Raw genomic sequence first — 27,235 nt, forward strand, 5'->3', positions numbered from 1 at the left:
CTGATGCCTGTTTTCGCGTGTGTTTAATGGACGAAAACTAGGGTAAGGTCCATAGTACATTTTTCTAAAATCGAGCGACTTAGGCTTAAAAACACATGGCCGACCCGTAGGGGCAATAAAATATTTTGACTGAACCATTCCTTTAATTTTGTGATCTCGAAACCCAGCCAACAGGACACTGCCCATTCAACCAAGTTAGATGAAGAAGACTGTGCCCATCAAACCAGAAGTAAAAAAACTACAAGTGTTGCCCACAATCTGCTAAATGAATGCACTCTTTCAGGCTTAGGTGATCGAAGATGGCAACATTAGGGAACACTTTTCACCTCCACGCTCATTCCCATTGCCTTGAAAAGGTAAACTCTCAGGGATAAAAGGACAAATTCTGCCAATCCAGCATTACTTTTCACTTGGGGATATAATTTGTTGTAAGGGACAATGGTCTCTCTGCGACTCTGCAATTTTGTAGATTGATCCATGTACAGTTGGTTCTAGGAAGAGCCACTAAATATGGCTATCCAATCATAGAACTGACCCATATAGTTCCCATATGTATCCTACCCAAACTGACCAATATAAATGTGTGATAGGTACGAAACCTGGATTTCGGATGTCACATCAGGACAAAAACGGGGGACACATGCTTAGAAGACGAGAGCTCTGCAGCATACTTGTTTTTCTGATGTGATGCCTGTCGTTTTGTTTGCTAATAAAAGACAGTAACTTTGCCCCATAGCTGAGTCTTCCGTTCTTGTGGCGAGGAGGAGTCTTTGATTGACCGAATTGTTCTCTGCTGATAATTGGGGTGACTTCTAGAGAGCCCAGACCACAATTATACAAAGTGGTAGCAGAGGACAGTCGCTAGGAATTTTCGGCGACAAACCATCTGGTACCGCTGCATGCGCTGGGGCTGTGTGGTGACCCGTGAAAATCGATCCCTAAAATCACACATGTATGACGAGGTCAACAGGAGCCGCCTTTGCAGGATAATTCCTGCCCACTTGCCATGGGATGCCTTTCAGCCGGATGGCAAAGTTGCAGGTTGTGGGAGAGTTGGTGTCTGAAAGACCTCAGTAGATCGCAGTGCGTAGTTATAGACTCAGCTATATGTAAAATGTGGGGAGGGAGTGTCTGTTTAATGTTGTTGAAGTCTTTGTTTGATGTAAGGATACCTGTTTGTTAGGTGATCAGTTTGGGTGGTCAGCTTAAACAGTCAGCTTAGATTGCAGATGAGAAATCTTTGAACAAAAGAGAAAACATATTATGGTTTCTCTGTGAGTTAGGTAATTCAGCTTGTTTCATGGATGATTATTTAATGGCAGACCTGGGTATATCGGTTAGTGGAAGACGCTACCTCATATCTTGGAAGGTGGATTCCTGTTTTACCTTGCAGAGGTGCATTTCTTTAAGGTGATGCTATAGGCAAGGGACCTGGAGATGTATTGGATTTTATTGTTGGGAGACAGGAAGGTGGCAGCATATATGTTATGCTGTGTTTTTCATTGTGTTTGGGGCAGGTCATAAGCGGACACATCTATTGAAATATCAAGTATCGAAACTTCTTTCTCTCCGGTAGTGGTGACATCACTGGTTAGGTTGTTTAATAGGACGTGAAGTGTACAGAATGAAGTAGAAATTGGTGGATAGTTTGCAAGTGCAATTGTGATTTCAGCATTTAGGACAGGAAATCAACAAGAGGGGCGATGCGTGAAGCATGCCTGCATTTTTGGTGATGACCCGGAGAGGCTAAAGAAAAGGTTTTTATATTGTATTGATTAAAATTTGATGTATCAAAATCCTGATTTTTGGTCAAGTCATTATTGATCTAGTGTTACATAAGGTGACGAAAATGAGGGATACACCTCTTCAGGATATGTGCAAGTCTCTCAGGCAGTATCAAGACAAAATACAAGTATAGTATGGAATGGGCTTGCAGTAAGGAGAGAAAGTTTGCAATGCTGTGGGCCAAAGTTTTTCCAAATGTGTACAGCAAGAAATGACCACGTATTTGCAGACAGTTTATAAGGGGAATACAATGAGCAAACGACTGGCCATATTAGAGTTATAGATAATGTTGCAGGATGCGGAAGGGGACTTGGTTTGGCATTGGATGCTGAGCCAACGGGACAAAGGGGACGAACAGCCCTCGGCTCCCCCTTCAGCTCCTCCTCCTCAAATGGTAGACGCAGACACAGCAACAGAAATTGAGGGATTTTAATCCATATAGGAATAAAAATCAGCTGCAAGATACACCAATGCCACCTTCGCACCTCCAGCGTATAGTTGTGAAAGCACACCTGATGGCACAAAGCAAGCAAGTAGAAAATCGCGAGACAGGCGCAGCCAGGGAGCACAGCGAGATGCAACTCGAAGCTAAAGGAGAATGACTTGTGGAAAACCGGGTTCTGTGAAGGCCAAGAATCAGTGGTACCAAAATGAATGGATACGTTGACAGATATTGCTGAAACTGGACAGGAAAACAGTAAGTGGGACAGAGCACACAGGGAAGGAATTGTCCAGTAAGAAAGATGCAGAGTGGGAAGCTAACAAATGGGCAGAGATAATGGAGGAAGTGCAAACACGGGAAAGGGAAGAGAAGGAAGAAAGTGAAAGATTGTAAAACGAAAGTGAGCGAACCAAAGCACAAGAGAGAGAGGAAAGGGAGAGAAGAAAACAGAGAGAGCTAGACGACATAGCATAGAGGAAATAAGAAGAAGAGTGCGAGAGGCTACTGCAGAAAAAGAAGGAGAAAACAAGGTTAGAAGTCAAGTGACTCACTGAAGAACACCAATGCAGAGAAAGAGAGGAGCGCAGAAGTGAGTGAGACAGAGACAAAAGCAGAGAGAGGTGCTTTTTGAAAGTGGTTGAGATCAAGATGGATTTGCCATGTTTAGATGATGAGGATGGGGAAGGTATACAAAGAAGGATAGGACAACTCTTTAGGAGCAGGAGGATCAGCATGGTTACCCCACAGGCAGACATGTGCTGTACCGTCAGTGAGGGGGAGCACAAAGTTACAGACCGAACAAGGGGAAAACAGCAGGAAGGCACAACATTAAGGAGACCTAGCTCCGACTAGACAGATAAGGGGACACTGCCGGTAGTATTGGATCCATGGGGTCAGGCAAGGATTCACAGGGGAGTCAAGACGAAGAGGAGAGAAGACAGTCTCTGCGCTCCCGGGAAGCAAGCCCAGTCAGAGACACACTATGGGGAGCCGAAGAGAATATAGGTAGAGGAGAGGAGGACAATGCAGGGCGACTACCACATTCCAAGAGTGGGTCATTGATCACGGACAATATCACTCTGTATGCACAGAGGTTCAGATACCGCGGCCAGGACGGACAAAGTAAGAGATGGCATGGGCGTTCACCAACACTAAAGACATGGGAAGGCAGGACTGAGGGCAAACACTGACATAGTTCCCATTACTGGAAAAGGGTGGAGGCGACCTCAGTATACACCATGGCAGCAAATGGACAAGGACAATTTAAGATGCAAGCTGCAAGCTGCAAGTTGCCTTTGTTAACGCCGGGGGCTTGTGAAGTGGATATATAAGATCGAAAGACTGACATCAGGGAGTATTAGTGGTAGGGGACATGAAGAGCTTACTCTCAGCCATTCTTTGGGAGGTAGCTGACGATGTATGGAGAAGAGCAGGATGTCCTGCAGTGACGGCAGAAAACACGCCCCACAATGTTGCACAGTTCAATACGTGCTGAGTGGCTGTATGGCAAGCTCTAAGGGTGCAATACCCAAACATGTTGGACATAAGCACGATTATGGCACGCAAAATGTGTGAGGATGAAGACCCACTTCAATATATTCAAGAAATCCAAGAGAAATGGTGTCTCAAGATGAGAGAGCCCTGGGACAAAACACTGGGGTTATTTTACCACATATTGTGCCAGGGATTACCGGAACAAGTACAAAAGCAGCTTAAGAAGCTAGTGGGGATGGAGGCTAAACCATAGTCAGAAATCCAGCTAACTATGCAGCATTATTGCAGGCAAATGAAAGAAATTGTGAGAAAGAAGCATGAGGAGAGGAAATAAGAAGACGCACCGTTACTGCAAAAGAAATGATCTAAGTAAAGAATGGAAGGGGCGATGTTAGCGAGCGGAGAAGGAGTAGTTTCTCAGCATACACAGAATCGACCAAGGTGAAAGGGGGATGTTTTGCAGGACGAGGGGATATAAATCAGTGGCCGAGAGGACCAGGAGGAATACCTTGGGGAAGAGGGTTTGGACACCCAATGCAGCAGAATGCAGGAGGGTTCCATGGAGAACAGGAAAGACCTATGGGGGGTCCTGCACAATGTTGGGTGTGCTAACAAATTGCCTGCATATCGGGAGTATGTAGATACAGGAGCAAGATGCCTCAGAATGGGGGAATGCAGCAACGGGCAGTGAAGACGGACTATTGTGCCCAAAATCACACGCAAACACAGATGTGTGCATCACAACAGACTCATACCCAAGACATGCAAATGCAACAGTATCAGCTCATGACACATGCATTACAGATGCAGGGACACATACAGCAATCACAACCAGCCCAGCAGGCACCACTTCAACAGAACATCATAACCACAACACATGCAGGCTCTGCGATGCCAGCTCCCGCATGAAAGCTGGGAGGAGTGACTGTTGTATGAGGCAATCCATTTACAGGGACAGGAATGCCATTATATCCACAATAGGACAGCCCTCCGACAGACCAGATGTGTTCAATCCTATTTCCTACACCCAATCTGGCTGAGGAACCATGTATAGGGGTGATTATAGGTGACAAGACGTTTTCCTTTCTCGTGGATACAGAGGTGACTAGTGCCTGTATGAGGGAGAGGAGATACCCAATGTCAGGCATTACCCTTGCCATTGCAATGTGACTCTCTTGGGCCATAGATTTGGTTCCTTTTCCTGATGAATTACCACTTTCCGTAGGAGAACACAACCTGACCATGTAACTGTTATATTCCCAGCAGACACCGGTGAATATAATGGATAGAGACATAATGAGCGGACTTATGATTATAATTGTTCTTTTATAAAGTGCTTAATACCAGAGATTGGTTTTGAAGCATGGGATCGAGTTTTGAATCGTGTGGCGTTGCGTTGCCTTGCTTCCAAGACAAGCGCGTTGCCCCAGAGCCATCCCTCCTCACCAACATGACTTAACATGATTTAACATGACCATTTCATTTACAGACTGAGGGATAGTGTGCTCAACACTAGGGATTAATTACATAAATGAGAGGGAACTAATTCAAGCTTATTGTTGCCTGACGGTACAGACGGGAGTGACAGTAGATATTGAACTGTATTCATATAGGGTGACAGGGTAGACTGTTACGCATACCCAATGAATTCATATTCAAACCAGAGGTTCCCTTAGAAGAGAAAAAAGGAGAAGTGATCCCAATAGAACTTGAGGCAGTTATATAGTGAGAGATGAGAGGATAGTACTGCATGGTACTGACGAAAAGGGAGGATCATTGAGAACTGTAATCACAGTAGCCGGAAGGCTGTAGGTTGACTGACGTGACATATTTATGTGAGGAGTTATTCCAAGATGAAATATCAGATAGCGAGGTAGTGTTTGAGGTAGTGTTTGACATAATCAAATTCATTACACATTCGGTGGAAATACATTAGAGGGAAGTGCTGTAGAGAATGACTGTGTTGCAAAAACCGCTACCACCATTTCTCGAAGAAGACTTAGGGCGAGTATTCAGTGTGTTATGGACCAATAACCCCTATGACGTGGGTCTGTTAAAAGGGAAAGGAGCGGTCAAAGTTCAAACTTAAACCAGGGGCTATTTTAAAAAGGGCAAGACAGTATCCTCTATCGAGGGAAGCAGATGAGGGTATTTATGATATGATTGCCGCATGAGTGAAGCAAGTCATTCTGGTACCCTCAGATTCATAGTGCAACACAGCAGTGTACTCGTTGAAACAGGCAACATTGGGATCATAGCGTTTTATTCAGGATTTTGCCCATTGAACCAAATTGTTGAAGCAGAATTCCTGTTAGTTCTTAACCTAGCGACAATCTTGTGCAGCATCCCAACGAAAGCTACGCACTTCACAGTAATAGACTTGAAGAACACCTTCTTTTCTATACCACATCACGAAGAGTCAAGCGACTTAACTTTCTTCCTATATAGAAACCAGACTCCCACAAGGGTGCTATGAGTAACCCTCCATCTTTAATAGGGTCCTTCAAATGGATCTAGGCAACATACAGATAGCAAGCAAAATCATACATTATGTGGACAACATTTTATTTTTTAGCAAATCAGAGGAACAGCATCGAAATGGTATATTTGCTGACAGTTTTGGCAGAAAAGGGTTATAAGGTGGGCAAGGCAAAATTGTGATATTCCCGAAGGGATTTGCTGTTTATAGGGCAGTTGATATCACAAGAAGGGTGAAAAATGACTCCATAATGGGATGAGTCGATATGTAGAATGCCAATGCCAAAGACAATGAGAGAAATGCAGCAGTTTCTGGGCCTTTGCAATTATTGCAGATCCTGGGTGTTTGCCTATAGCACACACACAAGACCCTTGTTGAGCAGGCTAAGGGAGGCACAGAGAGGGAATGGTAAGTTGGTATGGACACATGAAATATGCTGAAGTCTTTGAAGAGCTGAAGAAAGCAATATGCACAGTTCCAGTACTAGGGATCCCAGACTATCATGACAAATTCTATTTGTTTTCACACTCAAATGGAGTACTGATTACTGAGGTACTAACGAAGAGGACTACACAAGGGCACAAGCCATTAGCTTATTATAGCAGAAGTTTAGAACCAGTAATGAGTTGACATTACCATTGTGAGCAAGCTCTGGCTACTGGGGTAGAGAAGACAGCGAGTATCACCATGGGGTTCAGCACCACACTTTACACGGACCATGCCGTCTTTGTAATTCTAGAAAGACCCAAAAGTATGTTGACCAAGCAGCAATATTATGGGTACGAGGTAATAATCTCAAATCCAGCAATGAAGGTATTGAGGTGTAGGACTGTAAATCTGGAGACATATTTAGCAGAGCCAGTAGAAGAAGGAGACTATGTACACGACTGTAGTATATATGTGGAACAATATGACGACGTTCCCAAGGTGGGGGGAAAGCCACTTGATGGGAGAGAAGTGCTTTGCATTGACGGGTCATCGAAAAGAGACAAGAAAATAGGGGAAAGACGTATAGGAATGGAAGTGGGGAGACTAAAAGCAGATGGTAGACCAGAAGAAATAGCAAGTACAATATTTCCTTCACATTTTTTGGCACAAGCAGCAGAATGAGTGGCTCTCATTATGGAATTAGAAACACGCAGGGAACAGAAAATCACAGTATATTCAGGTTCAGCCTATGTGATGTTTTCAGTACACTATGGGTTGTCATGATGGCAGAGGAGGAGCTTTAGACATGCTGATGGCACACTGGTGCAGCACGTGCCCCTATTGGGCATAGATGAGCTTCACCTCCCAGCAGCAGTAGCCGTTGTAAAGTACCAGGCCCACACAACGGAGGAAGACACAGTCTCCGAGGGCAACACATCAGCATACGTAGAATCAAAGAGTGCAGAATATGTTTCAGGGAAAACATACTTTGATACCCCATCAAACACATCAATATGCGTGCACAATATGATTTTAAGGGTGGCTGTAATACGTTACCAGCCACACAGATCATGGAGTTTCAAGGAAAGACTCCAACAGAGGAGAACGACGTATGGGTGGGAAGGGGATGTTCAATATCTCCTACCAATGCTCTGTGGCAACAGGAAAGCACAGGCGAGCTAGTACTCCCAATAGCATTGTTGCAGATTGCACTTATGCAACTGCATTATCCCACTCATATGGGTAAAGAGGTACTTGCTGGGGAAGATTGATTCTGTCATAATATGTCAGAGCATGTAGCAGCATTTATGGAAAGCTTTGCCTCTTGTAAGAAGTTCACTGCAGGACATACTTTACATGTTGAGGGGAGCCATACCTCGCCCAATCAGGCCTTTCCAACATCTCCACATCAACTATGTTGATATGATCCAGGTGTGCCAGGGCTACCACTATATTATAGTGGTTGTGTTCCCACTCTCCCGATAGATCGAACCCAGTCCCTGTTCACACCCTGATGCCCTCAGGGCAGCAGCATTCTTTGTTAGCAAAGTATTCCCACAATGAGGTGTGTGTGAGGTCCTGCGGTCAGGCAATAGGCCTCATTTTGTGAATGAGACTTTTGAGCACATCAGAACCCTACTGGGGATACAGCACACATTCTCCTGTGCCTATCACCCACAAACAAATGTGATATGTGAGTGCCCTAAAGGCCTGCTCAAATAAAACATTGCAGAGATAAAAGCCACCTTAAAAAAAGGATGGCTTCATTGATGGCCCTTAGCTCTGTTTGCACTGTGCAATCAGCCCGGATCTGACCACCACTTAACACCCTACGAGGTGGTAACAGGACGTTGCATGTGAATACCCCTGGCTCCTCCAACTAGAGCATTGACAGATGCAAATGCAACCTCTGATGTGTTTTGAAATTAAATGTAGGTATATGTGGATTCTTTGATGTCTAATGCACATTTAATTTCTCTTCAACTACAGGCACAGGGGAGAGGTCAAGGAAGGGTGAGGAAGATACCATCCCATCTGCAAGTAAATAACTCACACAACCACTACTTTATCTGGGGGATACAATCCTGCTCTGGAATTTTGTAAGGCCCTGATTTAAACCCAGATTCAAGGGCCCGTATGCTTTAGAGCAAGCAACATAGCATGCAGTAAAACTGAATGGATGAAAGCTTGGAACTACGTTGGAGACCTTAAGCCCTGCCGAGGTGAGAACTCTTTAAATCTAACAGAAAACAAGTTGATACAAGAAGAAGACAAAGAAGAAGAACAACAACCATGGACAACATAGTCCAGAGAAAGGGAGTTAGCGAAGGAAAATACGCACACCTAGAATAAGGACACAACCTTTTTCTTACAATAGGTATTAAGAAAGTAAGGACAATCCAAGCCATATGGTACTTATTAGACGTAATACATTTCAGGAATGCTTTATCTGCTTTGTGATATGGATGGAAACGCAACAAATGATTCCTACACAATTGTTTTTTCATACCTTTCTGTTATATGTTGACCACATCTACTCACAATTAACCTGTGGAAACCCTTCTATCATTACTCTGCTTGGTGATTCGAGAATCTGTAAAGAGTGAGAACGATTGTTCTTTACAGCACTCACCCAATACTATAGGAGAAGAGCTTAATCTAACACACACTAACATGACAAGAACACATTTCTCAGGTTTTTCAGGTGAGTTGCACAAACTCTCGGACAAATGCAAAGAAACACTCAAGAATAACAGCATGGGAAATATAATTTATAATAATGTGATCATGTTTTGTGTCTTCTGCTGTCTCTACCTCTTCTTTTGTTTGTTTTTTTGTTTGTTGTTGTTTTGGTTTATTTAATCCTTTACAAAAATGTGTCCTGTAAATTCAAATTCATATACTCAGAAATTCACATTGATTTACAGAAATCATAAAAATAGAACAACGTTTAGTCAAATGCAAACTGAACAATTTATTATAATATATAAAAAATCACTCAGAACAAATTGGTTTTAGAAAATTCATCAGACAAAATAAAAGATACTTTAGAATGGAACATTTTAATTTTTTAAATTTTTTTATTGTAATGTTTGTTTAACAAAAAACTTTTCATTACATCACTTTACAATTCCTTATGTTACTTTTAAATATACATCAATCCTTCTCACCCCCCAACAATAAAATTAGGACTTCTACTTGGACTGTGTGTCTGTCAGGATTGCGTCCATGTAGGTAATTACTGCACATGTTAATTTAAAATTATTACACAAACTCAGCCAGAACCACCAGTCATCCATATTTTCGTTTAAGGGGGCAAGCCTCCACAAATACAAACTACATTGCAAGGATAACTCTCGACACTCCGCAACAAGATGTTTTAACAATTCCACAGCACTATTACAGAATCTGCAAAGGTTGTTTTATGTCGCTTTATCACGCTTCAACAATAACACATCTTTAGTTTTGTATAAGTTCAAGTGTAATCTTAAGAATTGATCTCTGTGACAGCGAGATGCAAATTTAGACAAGTGACTCGGCTTCTGGTCAGTGCCATGTACTGCTGGACCATTGTCAAGAGACGATGACGGTTTGTTTCTTTTTTTCTGTATTTATTATCCAGTTCCACCTCCTTCATTTTTTCTTGGTTGCTTGCGGATTTGACAAATTAAAAAAGACTAATAATCCTCTTCATGTTCTGTCACAATTTTTTAAAAATAAAACAAAAAATCTAATTTTAAATGCAATTGAATTACCATGAAGCATTTGAAACCATAGTTGCTCTCTGTGCACTAGGTTGATGGAATTAACAAAGTATGAAAAGTACAGAATTATTTGGGGGATCAATGAAGGGCAAACAAGCAATGCATGCAGTAAGGCCTCTTCCACTCCATTAATCTACAGAATCGACAAAAGGCCCAACTACCCACGCTCCGATATTGTATATTTAAAATCTCCTGTGTTTTCATGATGTTGAACCTATAACGCATAATACTGTTTCTAAAAGATCTGCTGCAAAATGTTCTTATATAGGACTCTGGTTCCAGATGCTATTTCCAAAAAGAACAGTTTGTGAATAAAGTTTGGCGTTCAATATTTCCGCATTATTTACACACCAATCGTTAGCTCTAAGTATTTTCTTAACCTTATCAGGGTTGTGTATCAAAGTTTGAACGGATATTCCCAAATTCTGCATAAACATTTCAGCTTCCATTCCATGTTCTGCCATGAACACATGGGAGATTGTATCACTGAGAATTGAATACAGAGCATCCTTTTTTGATGTAATACACTTTTGCAATAGAGACAATAATTTCCATTGCATACCACTTTTAAGAGACTGCAATCCCAGTTCATAACGTATTTGTTCAATGGGTACACACTTAGGAATATAAAAACAATACCCCCCTCCAGACAATGCCCTCCCCTACTCTTAAGTAATACATTAAATCAAATGGAAAAAAAATCAAGACCATATAATAGTCATGGCATCACCTTCAGATGAAAAAATCTCTACAGAGTATCATCAGGAATTTGCCAAATTTCCGTTCAGCTAGACACATCTCCCTTGATGCTGCAATGGCCTTCACCTTTAAACTATTTTTAGAGGAAGTTTTGGAACTTGGAACTTTATGATTCTTATTACTCCTACCAAGATTGATTTGTAGTTTAAGTTTGTAAAATTATAAAAGAGTTTATCAGATGCTGTAAAATGTTTTTTGTACAGTCCAGAAGAAGAAAGTCATCCGTGTAAACTATCCATTTCAGACTCATAGAGCCTATTTTGGGACTTACCAAACCACTATGATCCGGAGATTTTCCAGCACCTGAGATGTATAAATTATACAACATTGGCACTAAAATGTACCCCTGTCTAAGACCATTTTGAGCACCTATCTCTTTGAACATTTGAACTTCAGAATGTAGACGCACCTTCATCTTGGTATTTGAGTATAAGTAAATGATTAGATCCAGTAAACCTTAGATATTCCCAAGTCCAGGATCCTTTGCCACAGAATGGTATTCCACCATGTCAAATGCTATTGACAAATCCATGGAGGCCACATATACCAGTAGGGCTTTCTTAGACCAGGCTTTCCTTTGTAAACATGTAAGAAGAAGTCCACCACAGTCTGTTCCCACATTTATTCCAAAGCCTATTTGCTTCCGATCAAGAATATGTTGTTCATCAATCCACACCTGAAGATGTTCTAGGACTATCAATGCAAATATTTTAGAATCAGCATCTGCTAGAGCTATAGGCCAATAATCCATAGGGCAGATACGACTACCTTTTTTGAAAATGGGGAGTACATATTATAAATTCCAAGAAGGGGGCATTGTATTAGTCCTATTGACGTCAGTGAAAAGGAGGTACAATACTCTCAACCAGAGAGGAACATTCTGTTTCAGAAAAGTGTTTGATAGGTTGTTAGGACCAGGTATTTTGGGAATTTTGGAATTGGTAATCAGTCTTGAAATATTTTCTACCGTAACAACCAAACACCTTTCATATGTAACATAAACAGATGACCAGTAATCAGATTCCTGTCCTTTATATAGGTTTTCAAAGTACTCAACCCACACATTCGCCTTAATCTGGTTTATTGCTAATTGTACTTGGGTTACCTCAGTACTATTCACAAGAGACCAGGAATTGTGAGAGTTATGACCTTTCAGTGTAGTTAACATATTTTCACCATTCCGCTGATGTAAAGTAGACCTATAATTTTTTACCAAATTCGTATACTGCTGTCTTAAGTGTTTAATCTTAGAAGAAAGTAGCAGTCTATCGCCTCCCTGTTTACATAATAATCTTAACGCTTTCCTCAGCTGTGCTTTATGTTCCCAAACTAATAAATCGGGTACATGTTTGTGTTTACGGTGATTAAGTGAGCTTAAAATCTGCAGAATTTTCGATTTATTTAAATTCTGCATCAGATACCCAGGAAAGTTTTCAACTGAATATTAACTATTCTTTTTTCCAGAGAAGTGGAGTCATGATCATGTAACATGATCGTCATAGACCTTTGAGTTCTCTGTGGAGTCCACTTGACTCTGGTGCCTCTAACATTCATATCAGCACCCTCACAATAATCAAACTGAGAATCATTTCAAACTGGCCACTTAAAATACATAATATGCATAGAATGATCACTACAAAGAGATGAGCACAACTCAAATTCCTCCAATCTATCACCCAATTGACGTGAGATGAAAATATAATCATTCACTGTGTTCCTGGTGAGTAAGTTATTAACAACAAGCTCAAGTCCACAACTACTTGAGAATGACAGCCCTGAAGCTCCTTGAAATCATCTGTTACCATTTTTAATACAGATTTTCTTTTCCCCAGGGAATCCAATGACTCATCAATCCCCATTGATTCCTGATTGCAATCTGCATTGAAATCACCTGTTAGGATGATAAGCCCACCATACTTCTCGTATAGCCATTGATCAATTAACTCACTAAGTGTACCCAAAGCAGTTTCCAACTGACTGTCTGCAAGATCTTGTGGGTTCCAGTAAACATGTATTATCATCAAATCCAATGACCCGATGGATACATTTAGGCAATAGGTTACAATCAAAAAATTGATTAGAATTTGCCAATCTGATACTTTTTGAGTTGCTGGTCCCTGTCTTTGGGGTACAAGTAAACCCCCCTTGGGACACCCCTGCAATTCACAAGTAGTAAACACACAGAGAACATCAATGCCATCCCATATTAGGTTTCCTCTGGCCCATGTCTCCTGCAGAAGTATAAAATTAAACTCTGCTAACTCAACTATTAGCTTTTCTTTCGTGGCCAAATATGAATCCCAACTAGAATTCCAGGAGACTAGTCATAGTTTGCCCATTGAGCTAAAGGGGTTGATTTAGCAATTTTAATTTTGCAATAGATTCCCATAAGGTCATAGCCAACCACCTCCAATCTTGGACTTCTGTAATTTAAGAAACCTGTCCAACAGAGGACCCCTTCGTAGCCACTTGGCTGGACCCTTCTACTACAGCAGAGTACAAGATCCCCCGGAGATTCTTGTTAATAGAGCAAGGAAGGTAAAAGGTGGTGATGTCAAAACCTCTTTTCTGTAGAGATCCCAACTCCTTTAAAAGCAAGGAGCATACAAGAGGGGAATGGTATGATTAATCTAACGTAATCATACCTTTGTGGATGAATAAAGTCAATCAGTTTGATATCTGCAGAGGATATCATACTTAATTGCGGTATATCTGAAAATAGTCAGAGTATATATGATCTGTTGAGAGAATAAGGCCCACCCTCCTCAAATAAGTAGTTCATGATGAGACTGGGATCATCAGGAAATACTGGAGCTCTTAAACGGTTCCCTATCTCAGAGGAGCTCTTGCTCACTTGTGACCCATTCTTTGTTCCAACAATAACCCCATGGTTTAGCATAATTTCTTCAGTGAGGTGATCTGGTTTGCTTTCCGCACTGCACAGTACTAGTGAGTCTCGTCTAGGGATATTTCCTGAATCAGGGGTTACCCAAGAATTAATTACATGTTGGATCCTACCTCCGCATTCAGTTGTGCTCTTATTCCTTAACATTCTATCTAATAGCTGTTTTACAGAGGCTTCATCCATACCCTTGTTTGTCTGACAGGGTCTTTCCATTATTAAAGGAGAATTCTTTAATATAGTATTTGAGACCACCACACTAAATAAATGAGGAGCCCTTATACCCATTAGTGGCGGAATATCCTTAGTAGGAGGATGGTTCAACTCGGTGACACTTGCTTGAGGTTCCAAAATCGCACTTGCTGACAGGGTATTCATATTTCTTTTGGTCATATACACTGGGAAATAACCCTGCCGGAGCACTAGGTTGACCTTTACCTGATGCCAGAATCCCATAGGGCGTTTCTTTGATGGCCTCCTTTGAAATAGTGGGTCCTACTGACATTGGTGTTACTGTTCCCGAGGGAGCAGCAGAGTTTTTGAATATGTCAAAAATATAATTTACCCCATACTCGATTGATTTGAGGTGCATGTCCATCCTTCCCATATCCCTGTTATTTATTAAGGCTTCTGGTAGTCTCTTTGAGCCTTCTAGATATTCACATTGTGAAGCTTGATTTGTCTGAGGTCTCTTAGACTGAGTTGTTCGGGACGTTGAGCCTTGTTGTTGACTCGCACCTAACAACTCTAAATGATATACCTTATGAGCCTCCTCCTCCTCCGACTCTCTTCTATTAATTGACCTAATCCCTTGTCCCTAAGGAACTTACATGAAGATTTATTTATAGTTGTCTGTGCCAGGGCCAATTTTCGTTTATTTTTGTGTCTTTATTTTGGTAATTTTTACATTAAATTTCGCAATGTCAGAAGAATCAGAAGGAGGAGGATCAAGGTTGATTACTTCTACTATTTCTTCAACATCATTATTCTCCCTGTTTTCTTGTACTTACACTACTGCTTCTTTTTGGGAAGGTTCTGTATTGGTCTGCAACTCCAGTGGCATTTGTCCTACAGAATTTTGAAAAAGTGTACTTAACTTATCAGGAAGTGTACACATGGCCGCCAGAACATAATTAAGGACTACAGTATGATTTCTCAATTCAAGTAGGATTTTATCATTCAGTACGCCAAGCATATATGTCAGGTCAGCGAGCCCTTCGATGGAAGTGTGTTTTTATTGTTCCCACAAGATGTCAACCCATCCAGTTGACCCTCAGATGCATCGTGATGTAAGGATCAACCCATCAAAGAGATTTCACCAGTGTGAAAAATTGGAGCCGTATCCAAGAATAAGCAATTTAAAATCTGTTCACTTCCGTGTTTGACACGTTCATTCCCATTTCGAAAGTGATTCCATTACCAATTTCCTTTCTTTCGCGGTCTTCACCAAAGAGGGATTGAGAAGATTCCATACCCTCAGCTGTTTGAATCTTAATTGGCTTGAACACAGTTGTGCACACTCAAGCATCTCTTGCTCATTTTCAGGAGAGAGCGTTAGAGGCATTGCTGCTGCTCTTGAGATACTGGCCCTTTGAGTGGTAGGAGGAGCACCAGCGGATGACATGACGTCCTTTTTAAAAAAGGACTCATAGTTGTTAACTACAACGTCTGCGGTCCGTAATGACCCCAGGCAGTGAAAATGATACCAAATAGGAAACAACAACGTACTGGACGGTAATCTCAAAATGCTAATATTAGAATATTTCAATTGAAAACACTGCCGTCTGCCCCGCGCCAACAGGCTAACAGGCACTCTGTCACACTCCATGTGCATGCATGCGGGTGCACGCAGCCGTTGTCTAAGTAGCTGACACAATCAGGGGGGCATGAGTATATTACTTTAGATCTAGGAGTATAACAAGAAAGTCAAGGTAAGTAAAAAGTGATTTTTACATCTAATTCGTGTGACCGCATTCGCTATAAAGTCATAATACCATTCCATGTGGCTTTGGAAAGAAATAGGCATTCATACATGAGCAGGAAGGAGGAGCTTCCACCATCAGCCAGCATTTTCCCAGGCACTCTGTCACACTCCGTGTGCACGTGCGCGGGTACACACAGCCCGTTATCTAAGTAGCTGACACAATCAGGGGGGCATAGCTTAGCAACATGAGTATATTACTTTAGATCGTTCCATGTGGCTTTGGAAAGAAATATGGCATTCATCCACGTGAAGGAAGGAGGAGCTTCCACCAGCAGCCGGCATTTTCCCAGGCACAACTGGCACTCTCTCGCACTACCTCTTTACACTAATTGCTTTATGAAGGTTAATATTTCCCCAAGCACAACCTTTGACCCTTCCTAATGTAACCCTGCTCCATGCTGTAACGGAAGCCATATCTAGGAAGGTAACAAGCACTGCTAAAGAGGAGTTAGGTGCAGTGCATACCAGATTTTACAATGCTCATTTCTATTGTCTAAGAGCACACCTATGTATATGTTTTGGTACAATTTAGAAAGACAAACAGGTGCCCACAATCTTGTGGAACATTCCTGTCCCCCACACACCTAATTATATTTTAATCCAATCAAAATTTCATGCCTTGTAGGTGGTCAAATATAATTCTCAGTTCATGTATAGCTTATGGGAATAATTTCACTTTACTCGTTTTTTTATTTTATTTATCAACAATCACAATTGTTTCATGTAAAAAAGGTTTTATGCAAACACAATATATTATACACTGTTATGATATGATGTGGCATTTATAACGCGCCTATACACAAGTGTTTTAAAGTGCGACGAGGCAAGGGAGGGGGAACAGAGGGAAGACAGACAACGATCTTACTAGGCCAAGTGTCATTCAGATTGCGCAAGTGCAAAGGAAGGGGGAGGGGGGAAAGTGCAGTGCTTGGGATAGTAGAATAACAAGATAAATAACAGCCAACAGGTGGCAAGTGCAGGGTGAGTGCAGAACATAAGTACTAGTGGGGGGACTGTCGGGATACAGAAAACAGTCCACAGGTGCAGGGGTTGCCAGGGAGGCAGTGCAGGCGTGCATCTGGCAAGGCTATGGCCCGAGATAAGATGGGTGGCCAGGTAACCAGTGCAGTTTCAGTAACAGCCAGGACTTTAGCAGGGGATAGAGGGAGAGAAAGCAGAAGGAAAGAGGAGGGCTTTCAGGTGCTTCCGGAACCGCAGGTGGTTCTCCTCAAATTTCAGGGAGGCAGGGAGGCTGTTCCAGAGGGAGGCCCCAGCCGAAGAGAGAGATCTGCCACCAACTCGTTGCTTGGAGAAGCATTTGACCCTGAGGGAGTTGGAGGTGGATGAGCGAAGAGCTCGGGAGGGACGGTATCTAGGAAGAGTGAGTAGAAGGTATTGAGGCCCCAGACCCCAGAAGGCCTTGTGGACGATGCAGAGGGTTTTGAACTTAATCCTTGCAGCCACTGGGAGCCAGTGCAGAGATTTCAGTCCTGGAGAGATACGATCCCTGTGCTTGAGGCCAAGGACAAGTCTCACAGTCCTGTTCTGGATGAGTTGCAGAGGGCGTAGAGTGGAAGCAGGCAGATTTAGAAAGAGGCTGTTGCAATAGTCCAGTTTAGAGAGAACCACAGCTCTAGAGACAGTGACCTTCTGGGGGAAGGAGAGGAAAGGAAGAATACCTCTGAGGAGGTGCAGCTGGTAGTGTGACTTCTTAGAGACGTCAGAGATGTGAGGCAAGAAAGAGAGTGTGGAGTCGAAGATGACCCCAAGGTTTTTAGCCTTGCAGGTAGGAGTGGGGAGTGGGCCAAGAGAGGCCGGCCAGAGAGCTACAGGGAAGGAGGGAGTGGGTGTGCTGATGAGGAGAATCTCAGTCTTACTGGCATTAAGGCAGAGGTCATTGGTGGTGCACCACTCCTGGATAGAAGACAGACAGAGATGAGGGATGGAGAAGAGGTGATCGAAGGTAGCCTGAAAATGGGCTGAGTGTCATCCGCATAGCACTGAAAGTTGGGGCAGAGAGCGGCAATGCGGTGGGCAAGGAGTGCCAGGTATTGGTTGAACAGCCAGGGAGAGAGGTTAGACCCCTGGGGGACACCACAGGTAGAGAAGAAGATAGCGCAGAGGAAGGATCCACTGTTACCTTTCCAACAACAAAAGTTTTAACAAAAATCAAAAATCCATGAATCCTGTGTTATGCTCTATAGCACAAGCTATTCTTCATGTTTTTGTTGTGCCTCAATTGCACTCTGATCCTTAAAACTAGAAAAATAAAGAGTATACTTTTCAGTGAAACAATCTATGCATAATCATTCTAATTTTATACATGCTTAAATAAATATCTATCCTAAACTGTTTCTTGATGTTCACCTGGTGTCAGTCTGACTATTGCAGCCCAATCTGTGCACTATTCTCAGTCCATGCCTCTTAATGAGGTAGGAACTGGCAGTGAATGGTTGACACCTACACACAGGGGTTTTCATAAGTGTGGAACTTGCAGTATGTGCAGGTATGCACATCCGGATTCTGAGAATTTCATGTATAAAGGAGGAATGGAAATAAAGATTCAGAATTGTATGAATTGTCAGTCCAAACATATAGTATATGCTAGCATATGTCCAGGGCTTTAAGTGGACCGGGGCCTGATGGGGCTGGGCCCCCGCATGCTCCACAATTTTGTTTTGAGGCAGGGCCCAGCCGGTGCCCACTAATCTCCCCTGGCAGCCCGGGCCACTACACGAAAAGGTTTTTTTTTTGTTCTACAGCCTGAAGCTCTCACTCATGTGCAAGAGCTTCAGGCTTCAGAAAAAAATACCTTTCAGCCATAATGGTGGTGCTGCACCTTTTAGGCATCCCTTTAAGCAAGAGATGCCCATGGGCAGGTGCCACCATTATGGAGGAAACATGAGACCGCTGGAAGCAGAGGCCTTGCTTTCTAAATACTGAAGCTCCCGCGGATTTGCAGGAGTTTCAGTCTATAGGAAAGCGGCCTCTGCTTCCAGCGGCCTCACCCTTTCAGCCTCAATAGTGACGTTGTCCCTCCCCAGCTGGCGAGGGGCAGCGCCACCATTAAGGCTGAATAGGCGAGGCGCTATCGCCTGCCAGGCAAGCCTATAGAAAATAAATGCAGAGATCAGCACCCTCTCCCCCGTGGTGAGAGGGTGCTGATCTCTGCAAAAGGCTGCCTGGCAGGGGTGCCAGTAGGCCATTGAGCCGAGGCTCGTCAGGGGGCATGGCCTAATTGCCAGCGGGACCCCCCGCCATTAGGCCACACCCCCTTGATGCGCACCGGCTCATTTTGTAGTGCCACTTAAGGCACTGCATATGTCAGAAGAAATATGTGGACACTATGGACAGTACCTCAAGAGAGTTACGTGTACGTATATGAAAACATCTATCCAGCGTGAACTATCAAGATCAGAGATTACCACTGGACACTCACTGGGAAAAAGAACACCAGATGGGGAACAAAGCTAACATATGTTTCATTGAATTACAGAAAGCAAGATGTTGTAAAAGGGGTGGAGATCAGAAACTAGCTCTTATACAATTGGAATCCAGACTAATCTGCAAACTACGATGCACCACAATGGGTCTCAATAAAGAACATGAACTTGATATATAACCGGTCCGATAGCATAGCGAGTACAGCGCTCACTTTGACATCAGTGTAGAGCCTGCTGATGCAGGTTTGAATCCCGGCAGGGCCAAACTCAGCCTTTCATCCTTCCGAGGTCGATAAATAAGCACCACACACCGTGGGAAACAATAAGCAGCGCTCAGATACCTGAGGGTTTGTATCGCTATATAAATGCTAAATTATTATTATTTTATTATTTGATGTGTTTCTCTGGACGAGTCCCTGATGTATACATTTGTTAAGCCACACTATGTGCTTGGATATCTCATTATTAGACATGCTACACAGACAATTGGAATCCAGATTAATATGTGAACTATGAGGTACCACAATGGCTTCTAAATAAGAACATGAGAGTCATGTAGATATCATGTTATTAAACATGCTACACGGGTGACCTAAAACTTTAGTGTCAACTGCGATACTAGCATATATGCATTTTTCATATATACTATCAGGCCGATTCATGGAATTAATGTGCGCCGAAAAAACGGCGCACGCGTGCGAAAACGTGCGATTCGCAGAGAAATAGCGAAAATCGCAGTGCAAGTGCGATTATCGCACAGAAAACATCGCACATCTATTCATGGAAGTCCGTGCACGTGCAAAATGTGGGATGTGCGTTGAAAAAGTGCGTGGCGCACGCTGGCGCACGCTGGCGCACAGGTCATTGAACGCTGTGCGATAAGGCCACAGCGAATTCGCACATAGCGCAGCGCACATAACAAAAGTAGGCATAGCACGGGGCGTTACATGCAGAATGGGGGACAACTCGTGAAAATGTGGGCGTCAAGGGGGAAGTACAGGAGGCAAGTGAGCAGAACGCCCACACGCTCGCCTACAACACATATTCATGGAATCGAAAAGGGAAAAACAGCGCACGGCCAAAGACGCGCACAGGCCCATACATGTCCGCCACACGAAAGCAGGCGGTAGCGTCCCTGCACAGGAAAAAAATGTGCGCCAAAGTTCTACACGTGCGAGAAGTTCCACACGCGATCGGGCCTGGGGGAGCGTGTGCGTGTATTCCAGGGGTGCGCGAGAAGTTCCACACGCGATTGGCCTGGGCGCGTGTATTTCAGGGGTGCGCGAGAAGTTCCACACGCGATCGGGCCTGGGGGAGGGTGTGCGTGTATTCCAGGGGTGCGTGAGAAGTTCCACACGCGATTGGCCTATGCGCGTGTATTTCAGGGGTGCGCGAGAAGTTCCACATGCGATTGGGCTGGGCGCGTGTATTTCAGGGGTGCGCGAGAAGTTTCACACGCGATTGGCCTGGGCGTGTGTATTTCAGGGGTGCGCGAGAAGTTCCACACGCGATCAGGCCTGGGGGAGCGTGTGCGTGTATTTCAGAGGTGTGCGAGAAGTTCCACACGCGATTGGCCTGTGTGCATGTATTTCACGGGTGCGCGAGAAGTTCCACACGCAATCGGGCCTGGGGGAGCGTGTGCGTGTATTTCAGAGGTGCGCGAGAAGTTCCACACGCGATTGGCCTGTGCGCGTGTATTTCAGGGGTGCGCGAGAAGTTCCACACACGATCGGGCCTGGGGGAGCGTGTGCGTGTATTTCAGGGGTGCGCGAGAAGTTTCTCACACACGATTGGCCTGGGCGCGTGTATTTCAGGGGCTTGCGGGTGTTTTCACACGCGATCGGGCCTGGGGGAGCGGGGTACGTGTATTTCAGGGGCTCGCGGGTGGTTTTACACGTGATCGGGCCTGGGGGAGTAGGGTACCACTCACCGTCTGCCTTGCGTGTAGAAGAACGCATAGCCAACACCCACCCGCTGTGAAGTAATAGCGTGTGAATCCCAATGCCTGCAAGACACACGCACCGCACCCCACGAAAAGCAACGCCCGTGCGTGATACGTCACAGACACGCATACGCGCTAAGGGCCTTTGGTCCAATGGAATCGCGTATGCGTGCTGACCCGCTTACGCGCTAAGGGCCTTTCCTCTCGATTCACATGCTGACATGCAGAATTTTCACGTGCCAAATCACTCTGTATCAAGCTGGCTACGCGTAAGCACACGGAAGACCACGCTCCTGCCCAGAAGGCTGACCTACAGCCCCCCAGAGCCCCGAGCACACTCCCACCTGCCATCTGCTGCTGCCTGACTGCCTGCTGCCCACGTGCCCTGCCATTTGCTGCCTGCACATCAGCCAGGGGTGCTGTTGCTGTGACCACCTCTGCTGGAACTGAAGACTCCCGACTGGGATTCCATCGCTCCACAGCCCAGCCCCAGGACCCAGTTGCCCACCCACTCCTGCCTCTGGGGTTGTCATGTCGGGCACTGCAACATCTGGCACCACTGACAACCCCCAGCCAGAGAGGCAGAGGGGCACCAGCTTCAGTGCCACCGAAGTTGGTGTCCTGGTGGAGCAAGTCCTGGGGCAGTATGATGCCCTCTTTGGAAGTTCCCTCGCCGACAAGGAAGCACGGACTCGGATCTGGACTGACATCATGACTGCCATCAACGCAGAGGGGGTGGCTGTCCGCGACTTACAACATGTCAAGAAGCGCTGGGAGGACTTCAGGTCCAGGACCCTGAACAAGGCCCGGCGCCTCTTGAAGGCAGCGGATGCCAAGGGGCGCCGGGGCCACTTGTCAGAAGATCAGATGAGGGTCCTGGAACGCATATCCCCAACGCTCCACGTCCAGGTCCTTGAGAGGCAGACCCATCTGGAGTCGAGCGGTAAGTGTACATGCATCCTGATTGTGAGCTGTTCGTGTGGTGATGTTTCAGTAGTGTGCAGGTTGCACATCTGTTTGTATGGGGTCGAGTAAGGGTGGGGGTGTACAGGGCCGTGGGGCTAACACATGTGAGGGCTGTAATGTGTGAGACATGGATGGTGCTTGTGTGTGTAGGCTTGCATGCCAAATGCAGTTGTGTGGGCACACATGTTTGGATGAATGTGTATGTAAGTAGACATGTCCGTGATGTCACGCATGTATGTTGTTTTCAGCTGCATGTATCAGCACTGTGTACATGTGCATTTGTGTGTATTTGACAAGGGTGCAACAGTGATGCAACATGGATGCATGTGACAGCGGGATGTGGAAGCCTGATTGGCAGATGTGACATGGATGCCCATCTGAACACTGTGACACTTGGCAGAGGTGTACACATGCATGCAAGTGTGGTGGTGTGTGTACATGTGTGGTGCACTTCCTGTGTTGCATGTGATGTCTGGCTCAGCTTTGCCTGCTCATGCCGTTGTATGGGTATGGATGGTGCTGGCAGTTGCGATATGGCTGTGGTATGGCTCATGTGTGCGAGTTGAAATGACATGTGTGTTGGGGATTGTGATGGCATGTCTGAGGTTTGCCAATGCCACTCATGTACAACTGTCATGTGCGTATGTGTCCATTGTACAGTGCCCTGATGCCTGTGTTTTATTTCTCCCTGTCTGCAGCGTCAACTGATGAAGAGGGCGGAGAAGGTGCTGTGGAGCACAGCAGCGGGGATCCCACCGCCAGCCGGAGACGCAAGGCCCGGCTCCCATCCCATGTTGCCATCTCGTCGGGGAGTGAGGAGTCCCGTGCCGCGTCCCAGGCCGCAGCTGCCGGGGGGAGGTCTAAGAGGCGGAGGTTGGAGTTGGACTCCTCGGCAGCAGAAGGGGCAGCTGGGACCCCACAGGGCCTAATGGGGGAGGATGGCACGGAGTCATGCAGGTTGGTGGGGGGTTTGGTGGAGGAGGAGGCCGTGCAAGCAACAGAGACGGGGTCTGGAGGTGGGTATCCCACTGGTGCTAGTGGTGCAGTGCAGGACCAGGGACAGGAGGCAGCACAGGCCACCGCGGAGGTGCCTGTGTGCAATCCTGTCCCTGATCCTGTCCCTGCATCATCTTGCACCAGCAGGGATGCCTACGTCCAGACCCGTTTTCAGGCAGGGGATGCGCAAATGACAACTGGCCTTCCTCTGCCTGCGGACGTGGCTATCCGGGTCCGGGTTGAGCCTGTCCTGACTGGTGTGGCGTTGCGTCAACGGGCCATGCGAGGTGACCTGCAGTCTTTTCATGAGGAGACTGCACATCATCTCGAATGGCTCGTTGACCACGTCAGCCTGCTGGGACAGGTCACCCAGGCCGGATTCCTCCGTTTGATGGGGCTTGCTACGACCCCCTCCTCAACTGAACCCCCTACGCGCCAGTCGTCCTCCGTGCCATCTTCCCACCCATCAGTCACCGGGGTGCCCTGTGGAGCTGCCTCTGACGGTGCGGCCAGGCTGGTGGAGGAGGCATCCCTGCCACAGTCGGGAGTCGGATGTCCAGCAGGGGTGGCCACATCAACGACTGCACCCCAGCCGGCGGAGGATGTGCAGGCAGCAGGAGGCAGTGCACGGGCAGAGGCACAGCAGCAACGTGGTGGGAGCCATGAAGGCTCGGGGCCTTCAACATCAGAGGGGCAGGCATCGGCCGGAGGGCAGGAGGACCCAGGACAGAGAGTGTCTTCCGTGTGGCAGCGGTTGGGCCACGCCATAGATGCGGAGCGGGCAGAAGAGGCACGGCTCACAATGGTCAGGGCGGAGAACTCCATGCGGAGGGCCCTGAGGCGGGCCGAGTGCCTCAAGGCAATCCCCAGGGGGTTGGAGGTGGACACGTCGACGGCCCTGCGGACCCTCGGGGCCATGGAGGAGGACCGCCTCCGGGACATTGAGCAGGAGTTCGATGATGCCCTGGCCCGGGACATCCAACAGTGAGCCGTCAGACTAGCCCACTGCCCTTGTACATAGTTGTGTAGGTAGTGTTAGGTTTCCTTTGTTTTTTGATTTATTTTGGACCTTTTGGACATTGGCCACATTTTTGTATATAGTTTATTTTATTAGTTAGTGTTGTTAGATAGGTTTCATTTCTTTTGTTGGGATAATGGACCCTGGCTTGTTCGTCTGTACATAGTTCACTGTTGGATTTAATTTTTCTTTCACAATTTACCCATGGAGCAATGGCTTTCAATTATTATTTCCCATTGGATTTGCTTTTGTGGACAGTGACTTTGGACACCATTACTTTGGATTATGATTTTTGGTTTTGCTTTTTTTCACGGACATGCTTCTTTTCATTTTTGTACATTCCCATTTCTGTTTCTTTATTTTTGAATCTATTTATGTTTCCTTTAATACATGTTTTTTTATCGAACTTCAATGTGTAGTATCATCTCATTGGTTTCATGCATATCATGATATGGGTTTTGAGATTTACTGACACCCATTGGGTGTATGTGAGGGACATGTGTTTGTTTTGAAACTTGCAATTGGTGTTCTGTCATGTAATTGCCATTTCTGAGTGGGTGGATGCAATACTCGGGTTGGTGTTTTGCATTTGGAGGCTGACCATAGGGACCAGGGATCTAGATTGTGATGACATGTTGGCTGGGGAACATGAGTTGGACATGGGTGGGGGCCTGCTCGTAGGTGCCCCACAGTGCTGGGGGCTCGGGGTGGTGGGGAACATGAGTTGGGCATGGGTGGGGCCTGCTCGCAGGTGCCCCACTGTGCTGGGGGGTGGGGGTGGTGGGGAACATGAGTTGGACATGGGTGGGGGCCTGCTCGCAGGTGCCCCACAGTGCTGGGGGGTGGGGGTGGAGGGGAAAATTAGTTGGACATGGGTGGGGGCCTGCTCAGAGGTGCCCCACAGTGCTGGGGGGTGGGGGTACAAGGGGACATGAGTGGGACATGAGTGGGGGCCTGCTGGCAGGTGCCCTGCAATTCTGGGGGTGGGGGTGCAAGGGGACATGAGTTGGTGATCATTAGTGCAAGTAGACATGTGCCTTTGCTGGGGGGCATGCCCATGTTGGGTGGGCTGCCTGCGGGACATGACCAGGGATGCAGGGTAGTCCCCTGTGGTGTGGGCTGCCTGCAGGGGCCATGGAGGGTATACAGGGAACACCTGGGAGGACCCACACTGCCAAATCACATGTAAGACTCCCCGGCACCCCTGGAATACACGTACCCTGCTGAAATCGGGTGTGAAACTTCCCGCGCACCTCTGTAATACACGCACACGCTCCCCAGGCCAATCGCGTGTGGAACTTCTCGCGCACCTCTGAAATACACGCACACGCTCCCCCAGGCCAATCGCGTGTGTAACTTCTCGCGCACCCCTGAAATACACGCGCACAGGCCATTCGCATGTGGAACTGCTTGCGCACCTCTGAAATACACGCGCCCAGGCCAATCGCGTGTGGAACTTCTCGCGCACCCCTGAAATACACGCGCCCAGGCCAATCGCGTGTGGAACTTCTCGCACACCCCTGAAATACACACGCCCAGGCCAATCGCGTGTGGAACTTCTCGCGCACCTCTGAAATACACGCACCCAGGCCAATCGCGTGAGGGACGTCTCGCGCACCCCTGAAATACACGCACCCAGGCCATTCGCGTGTAGAACTTCTTGCGCACCCCTGAAATACACGCACCCAGGCCAATCGTGTGTGGAACTTCTCGCGCACCTCTTAAATACACGCGCCCAGGCCAATCGCGTGTGGAACTTCTCGCGCACCCCTGAAATACACGCGCCCAGGCCAATCGCGTGTGGTACTTCTCGCGCACCCCTGGAATACACGCACCCAGGCCATTCGCGTGTAGAACTTCTCGCGCACCTCTGAAATACACGCGCCCAGGTCAATCGCGTGTGGAACTTCTCGCGCACACCCCTGGAATACACGCGCCCAGGCCAATCGTGTGTGGTACTTCTCGCGTACCCCTGGAATACACGTGCCCAGGCCATTCGCGTGTGGAACTTCTCGCGCACCCCTGAAAGACACGCACCCAGGCCATTCGCGTGTGGAATTTCTCGCACACCCCTGAAATACACGCACCCAGGCCATTTGCGTGTAGAACCTCTTGCGCACCCCTGAAATACACGCGCCCAGGCCATTCGCGTGTAGAACTTCTTGCGCACCCCTGAAATACACGCGCCCAGGCCATTCGCGTGTGAAACTTCTCGCGCACCCCTGAAATACACGCGCCCAGGCCATTCGCGTGTGGAACTTCTCGCGCACCCCTGAAATACACGCACCCAGGCCATTCGCGTGTAGGACTTCTCGCGCACCCCTGAAATACACGCGCCCAGGCCATTCGCGTGTGGGACTTCTCGCGCAACCCTGAAATACATGCGCCCAGGCCATTCGCGTGTGGAACTTCTCGCGCACCCCTGAAATACACGCACCCAGGCCATTCGCGCGTAGAACTTCTCGCGCACCCCTGGAATACACGCACCCAGGCCATTCGCATGTAGAACTTCTCGCGCACCCCTGAAATACACGCGCCTAGGCCATTCGCGTGTGGAACTTCTCACGCACCCCTGAAATACACGCGCCCAGGCCAATCGCGTGTGGAACTTCTCGCGCACCTCTGAAATACACGCACATGCTCCCCCAGGCCAATCGCATGTGGAACTTCTCGCGCACCCCTGAAATACACGCGCACAGGCCAATCGCGTGTGGAACTTCTCGCGCACCCCTGAAATACACGCACCCAGGCCATTCGTGTGTAGAACTTCTCGCACACCCTGAAATACACGCGCCCAGGCCAACCGCGTGTGGAACTTCTCGCGCACCTCTG

Source organism: Ambystoma mexicanum, chromosome 7p, assembly GCF_040938575.1.
Source record: "Ambystoma mexicanum isolate Mex_15411 chromosome 7p, UKY_AmexF1_1, whole genome shotgun sequence".
NCBI lineage: Eukaryota > Metazoa > Chordata > Amphibia > Caudata > Ambystomatidae > Ambystoma > Ambystoma mexicanum.